Below are 7,322 nucleotides of genomic sequence, written 5' to 3' on the forward strand. Positions count from 1 at the left end.
GGAGGATAGTTGTTGTAAAATGGGATATAGGATCTACCTTTCTTCCACCATCAATCAACTTTGCAAACAAGTTATCCAGCAGAATTTCCATTGTTCTGCATAATAAAACAGTAGTATCCAACAAATATACACACCTGAAGAAATATGTGGTGTTTTGTACCAAGCTGACAGACACTAAAATGGAATAACAGAAAAATCCTGGAGAGAGAAAGGTTTATTTGGCCACCAAATCTATGGTTAGCTTTACAGAGGTAATACCTAAGATTTAAAGTTTCTTTGTCTTCGGTGCACTAGAGGCAATAGTTCCCAGCTGCTATCCTTCAAAGAGTTGCTGGTTGAACTAGATAAATGGTCTTATGTTGAAAAGAATACTGATGCACAAGGCTTCTGGTTTGATCTAAAAGCCTTCTCCTTAAAACATGTGTAAATGCACCAGGTAACACTGGGTACATCTGCACCACTCTGCAGCTGCCCTACTCCGACACTGTTATTCTTTATTTGCTGGGTGCCATCTCTTTAATTGCCAAGATTATGACACCCTTGCCATCCTTTCCTGTAAAATTAAAGGGTGTCTAGTAATTAGGATCAACGTTTACCCTGGTTATCTGCAGGAAAGTATCAATGAGGAATGATTCAGCCAGGCCACCGCAGTCCCTATGAGCTGCCCTCAAGCATTTGCAAACAAGTCAAGGGAATGAAAGATGTTCAGTTGCTCCCTTTGCTGCACAGAATGCCAGCAGAGCTATAAACAGCAGCTTTCAGAGGCAAAGGAATTGTGTCTGGTTTCTGTTCTCTGCTTGTAAGTTTTAAACATGACCTTCCACCTGAGGCACTCAATGCATTTTTGCACTCTAGAGTACAGATCCTTGCACCCAAATTCATGCCTGTAATACATTTTCTGTGTTTGCAATACTTTTAGGAATTATGTTCATGGAATATTCTTGGAAGGGAATGAACTCTTTATTCATAATACATAAGCTTTACGTTTTTAATAATAGAATTAGGCCTCCACTGATTTTATAACTATACTATTAGCCAACACACACTGGTTTTGGATTAATTGGAAATAACTCATACACTGACTTTCTGCAGTCAGAATTCAAGAAGAATGGATTTTGAAGTAGGCAGAGTCTGTTAAATTAAGAAATAATTGCAGCTACTGCTAATGAAAACAAAGAACAGTTTTCTTTATCCTTTGCACATAGTCTGCATTTCTTCTGAGATGGCAAAATGGATGAGATGCCGACCACCATCTTGCTAAAATCTGACTTCAGAAATGGCACAAAATAAACTGTATGTTGTCAAAATATGTTCCTTTCTTTTCATATGATGCAAATAATTTTGCTATAAAAGCATAATGATAATTTCCACGTACACCAGTATGGAGTCTATGCTACCTTCTCAGTAAATGCCTGTATTGGATTAGCACTGCCCATCCTCAGCAGGATCACATCCCACTGTGGCAGGAGGTGTGAGATGTGCAAACACAGGTGACCAGAGACCACTGCAGAAGTCACCGACTCCCTGCTCCAAGGGAAGGAAAGCTTCCCACAGCTGAGAGCTTTCCTGAGGGAAGTTTGCAATTTTTGCCAGTGTGTAACACAACAAGGAACAAATTGGAGCTTTTAGGTGCTGCAGTAATATGAGGCCATATTAACCCATGGGGTATGTACATGCTGAACTTCAAGACCAGTAATGAACATGTGTTTACAAAACAGAACATACCTTTGGGAAAGTAATGTTGTAATAAATGTCTTAATCCCTGTGCTGGATCCTAACAGCATGTAGAGGAATTAAATTTACAAGAGGCAAAATCTACAAATCAAATGATGCTTTCTCTTGGAATGGAAAAATCTCATCGCACCCCTCCCTCCCAAGACCTACGGTGTCCAAAGTTTTCACAGTGACTTATACCACAATACTGAAATCAAGAAATCTGTCTGTGTAAGTGCTGCCACCACAAACTCAGTATCTGTAGTGATATACTCAAAATCCAACAATACCCCCGTGTATCAGGTGAGGAATAAACTGGAGCTATTTGTTTTGCCCACATCCTTCAGAACTAGCTGCTTTCTTCACTGCAACTATTTCTGTGGCAGATTCAGATTGACCAACACTAGTTAAGAAAAGCATCCAGTGCTGGGCAGTTTCTAACCATGGAGGAGAAAAGGTTCTCTACCTCTGAGGACTGACAGGTCCTCGTATGATAAACCTGTCAAAAGTGTTACCAAACATTGTTGTCTGCATCGCAATCTGTTTGCCAGTAACCCTGAGTCTGAGTAGCAGTAATAGAATTAATTATACTTCATTTTGCTGTCTTTAACAGTATTGACCAAATTTAAGAACAAATGAGAAGCGCTTATCAAGCTTGAAGAAAATAATCCATCAGTGGCACAATTTAAATTCTCTGCAGTTCTCTTATTAATCAAAGTAACACTTACTATCCTATCTCCACTTCCCATTAACAGTCATTAAGTACTGTTGCTGATTGAAGCAATTTCTTTAGGGATCTCAACCTCATTTTTAAGAGAACCTTATACAGTGGAAAACAATATCATACAGGAACAGCGACTTCAAGAGAGGAAGAAGGTTCTTCAATCATGTTCTGACCTTGACATTTCTCTGCAGCAGAGGTTCACCAAATACACCACCAACCTGCTCCAAACTTCTGCACTCTTTCTCCTGGCAGCACCAGTGCCCCCTTATTAACCAGGGAGGAAAACACCGCTTCAAAAAGGTGTTTTTGAATGAAAAGGTAGTTTTGAGGAAAAGACAGCTAGAGCCAGCAGGTTAAGTGTCTTTAGCAATTTTACCAGCCTGCACCAGTGATTATTATTTATAGAGCTTTTTCATACACAGGGAACCAATAAACAAAAAAAGAAATCATGAGATAGCTCATTCTGTCACCTCACTGTCAACCCTTGGAGAAATCCAAGCCATGATAAATCTCAAAGGTCATATGGCACAGAAAAGATTTCTGATGTTGACTTTTTCTCCCCGCTATAAACAATGTCACAGATTGATAGCTTTTGTTGGAATAGATAAAGTCCTCCTCAGAGGAAGCCTGGCACAGGGATGTAACACAAGGGGGCAGGGAAAAGTCTGGGTGAGAAGCACTGAGCTGTGGCAGCACAGATCAATGTGTTCAAGGTTGTGGGTGTATTGCCTGAGCTTTACACTGCTGATCCCAGGCTTGTAGGTGGCACATGACCACACGGAGTAACAAACAGCACCTTACTATTTAGGGGTTTCCCACGACTCTCTATACTCTCAAGGAGCTTTTTCTGTGGATGGGGTTTTAAGGTCCCTGCAAGTCCCTCAGGTTTCTAGACTTTAAAAGACTTCATCTTGTGCCATTGTCTATGAACTCAGCTTTTTCTGCTTTAGACTGTTTTAGGGAAATTGCTTCTCTTCTTAAATCAGCAATGATACTGGGAGGCTAGAAAAACAAGAGATAAGCTATATTTGAAGAGCAGTAAAAATCCCAACCTATAACCCATTGTAACCATGTTTACATGCTAGGCAGATGTTCACTGCATCACAACCCAGCTCTGCAAAAAGAGGCTGTCTGCATCTCAGCATTTTAACATCTCTCGCAGAGCAGGACTTGTATTGAGAAGCCATTTTGGCCAGGTACCCATTTGCCTCTTGGCCTGCAAACACAAATTTTTCTGGTTGGTGTACCACTGTGGTCATATCAACATTAGTCAAGCCAAACCTCCGACAGTCAAGATGTCATGGATCATAAATGTTCACACTGTGAATTTGCCACCTATCATACTGAGTAACTGAGTTCACTTCATCCTCTCAGGGAAGAAAAATCCATCAGTGGTGCTAAATATAGGGACATCACTTCTGCTTAAGAAGTACTTGACCTGCAAATTAGTGGGTGCCAGGGAATATTTTAGGAAAGTATCGCTGCACATCTGCACAGATCTCATTTTGTTAGTGTCTCAGTTGTCAAAAAACAAGTTACTGGCCTCAATGGGCATTGTGTGTAACCTAGTGTGGTTATTTCATACCCACTGCCACAGCACTTTCACTTCAGGGAAAGAGGGTAAAAGATGCAAGATTAGCAATGTGCTCTTCATACTCACCACCTCCACTCAGGTCTACACCAGGTGAAAATAGAATAAAAGCTTGGAAATTGGTAGCCAAACCACTGTTTTTATTCCATGTATAAATTGTAGGCTTAGTATCAGGTTGGCAAAATGCAGCTTAAAATAAAAGAACAAAACACCAATTAACTTCCATGTGGCTAGCTACATAATTCCAGATTCCATGACATGTTAGGCTGGATTTTGGATCAATGTAAGCCCTACTCCCACTGAAGCAGTTAAAAAGGCAAATGTCTTGCAAAGTGCCCTATTAGGCTGACAAATTTACAACATTATGAATAGGAACCCAGAACACGGCACTGTGTTCATTGAGCATGAATGGATTTCAGCCCTGTGGAGTTTCACCTGTATGGAAAAGGTTAGACAGCCTATCACATACTTTTGCTCTATTTGTTAGCTCCACTTGCTAGAGACACATGTATTAAAGTAAATTAACAATCAGATGTGGAGTGAATTATAGTAACTGTCATGGGACTGAATAGTGGCACACAGGAACTTAGTATGTTCAAGCTTCCATTTCTATATATGTCATTTGCCAATAATAGCAAAGATGACAGGGACAGAAATGCTTTTCCCTGTGCTTTCATATGCTGGACTTCACCCTAGCAAAGCCTATGGTGTAGGGTGGGAAAGTTCAGCTCTGTTCTTCAGTAGCTCCATGTGGAGGCATAAAGCTGAGCTGATTGAAAATCTAAGAGCTCTACTGATGTGCATGTGATTAACAATATGCAATAATTTTAAAATAATAGAAACACAGGAAAAAAATCCTGAAGCAAGATGGAAAGGCTCATGCTGTGCATAAAATCTTACCTTTCTCCTTCATGAGATTAGCCCTGGCTCTAAGTCCCATAAACCAGACAGGATACAAAGTCACTAATTGCAGTGCAGCTATTGAAATAATTTATGCCATAGCATCCATAGCTTCCTGTCATCTTCCCAGGGCTCTCGGGCTGCAGTTACTATGTATTCTAATAAGTTAACTCATTGTATTATATAGCCTGTTAGTCAAACGAACTGTTGGGAACAATCTGTTCTCAGTCAAGCCAGAGAGGGCTGTTTGTTTAACTACGGTGATATTTTAGAAAACGTAAGCATGTTTAATACCACAGTCATACAGCTGTAGATATTTTTGTCTTATTAAAATGGACAGATATGACAGGACAAGGGGAATAAGGCAGGCTTTATTCTTATGTTTTTAATTTTTAATGTGAGCCCTGTATTATGATAAGTGCTTCCAGCGCATTTTACATACTAGAAAAATATATCTGTCCAGAACCAAAAGGCATATAATGTTGAAGGTCACTTGCCTTACAACTTTACAAATAGTTCGTTAATACGATGCGAGAGGCAAATAAATGAAGTTAAAATATACTAAACCCAGCAATAAAACCCTATGGCTTTTGTTTACACTGGAAGTGAGCAGGAACCCTATTACCTCTGCAAACTATATTCACTTAGCACAATTCAGGTGGAGTTATTGCCATGACCTTTTAAGAATGTTAAAGCACGAATCGATGGCCTTTCAGCAGCCTGACTGCGGGAGCAGAAGTGGCCACGCTGTGGTGGTGACTATTGCTGCAAGAGAAGGCAGCTGAAACCTCATTATTGTCCATCACAGGGAGGTAAGTCAAGGCAGAGACAAGCACATTGCAGGTGACTCCAGGTGGGCCTGCAGGGATGCCTACAAGAACCTGCCCCGTGCTTCTCTGACACCCTCGAGGTGAGGTTGAAAGGTGATTTATAGGCAGCTTGCAATAACTAACACCAGTCTGGCAGAAACAGCACCCACAGCTGATGTACAGGGGGAGGCCTGAGGTCATCACAATGCTCATTTGGAGTCCCACCATTCCATATTAAAAAATAACAATTGGTGAACCAGTAACATTGCTCAAACCCAAGGACAACGTAAGAAATCCCATTTTGATCTCTCTTCCCTCTCCTCACAAAGTCCTGGTCCTTATGGTTCATCCTCTGAGGACATGATTTAGGGTGGCTGTCCCACAAAATTCCTGCTACTGCAGGCATTCACACCATGCCACTTCTGGAGCTATCAAGAGAATTTTGAAAAGTTCATCAGGAACAAGAGCAAATGTTTTGCAAAATTAATCTTTCTACCCATCAGTAAAATATTAACACACACAAGTGCTTAGTTTCATTTGATGGCCCGAGGATGAAATCCCAGCATTATTCAAACACACTTCAGTGAAATATGCATAAGGTTGTCAAGTGGCATTGATATCAGGAAAGCACTGGTGACTCGGTGCAACTTTGCTGAATGCTAAGCTGTGCCTCAGAGGTCTGAGCCTGGCAAAGCAATGGGCTTCAAACCACCTTTCTGCTGAGACTGAACCCTTCCCAAAATCAGTTCCTCCTGATACATGCTCGGAGGACCTTCATACCAAAGCAAAACCAGAATACCATCCGCAGTCTTAGAAACATTAAAACAATGGACTGATACCCAGAACGCCCACTGTTTGCTGCGTGGAGCCTACCAATGATGATACTAAAGATTAAAAAGGAAAAAGAAATAAAAGACTTATACTGAGTCAGTGAGTTTTTGCCTGTTCACCTCTGCAACTTCACGTGCAGAGGGCAGCCAAAAAATTCAGGCTGGCTCTCTGAGGTGCCAGCCACTCTGGCCAGCAAAGTCCTGGAGCATCTGTGCCACTCGGGTGGCAAATCACTCGGGTGGCCTCCAGATCACTGTCAGCCCAGCCAGAAGCCACCGCACCAGTGCCACGCAGCCCCTGCTGGCACACACTGCCTCTGCCTTTGCTCAAGAATTGATCCCAGTAAGCAGAAGACACAGGTACTTCTAATGTCACCCTGGGTTTGAAGGTCAGCCCCAGTAAAATGTCTCAGAATGCACTGAGCTGCTGCTTGGTGTGACTGGAGGGAGGGGTGCAGGATTTAAGATACCTAGGGACAGAAGTACTGCCGAAACCTGTGCCTTAGCAGTGAGATGGGTGTACCACCACATCAATTTTCACAAGAGTGCAGGCCAACAAGATCGGCTACTTTCTTTTTATTGGTCATAAACCATATTCAAAGCCTTTTCTGAACAGGAAGCTATTTACTGTGTAAATGCACACTGCATTTACATGATGACAGGATCTACCACGCAAGCACCACACAGAGCATCCTTTAGTACTCTGCCTCACAGTATAATATGCTTCCCATTTCCCACAAGTACTGTAAAATGAT

The sequence above is a fragment of the Calypte anna genome, chromosome 2 (genome assembly GCF_003957555.1).
Source record: "Calypte anna isolate BGI_N300 chromosome 2, bCalAnn1_v1.p, whole genome shotgun sequence".
Classification (NCBI taxonomy): Eukaryota; Metazoa; Chordata; class Aves; order Apodiformes; family Trochilidae; genus Calypte; species Calypte anna.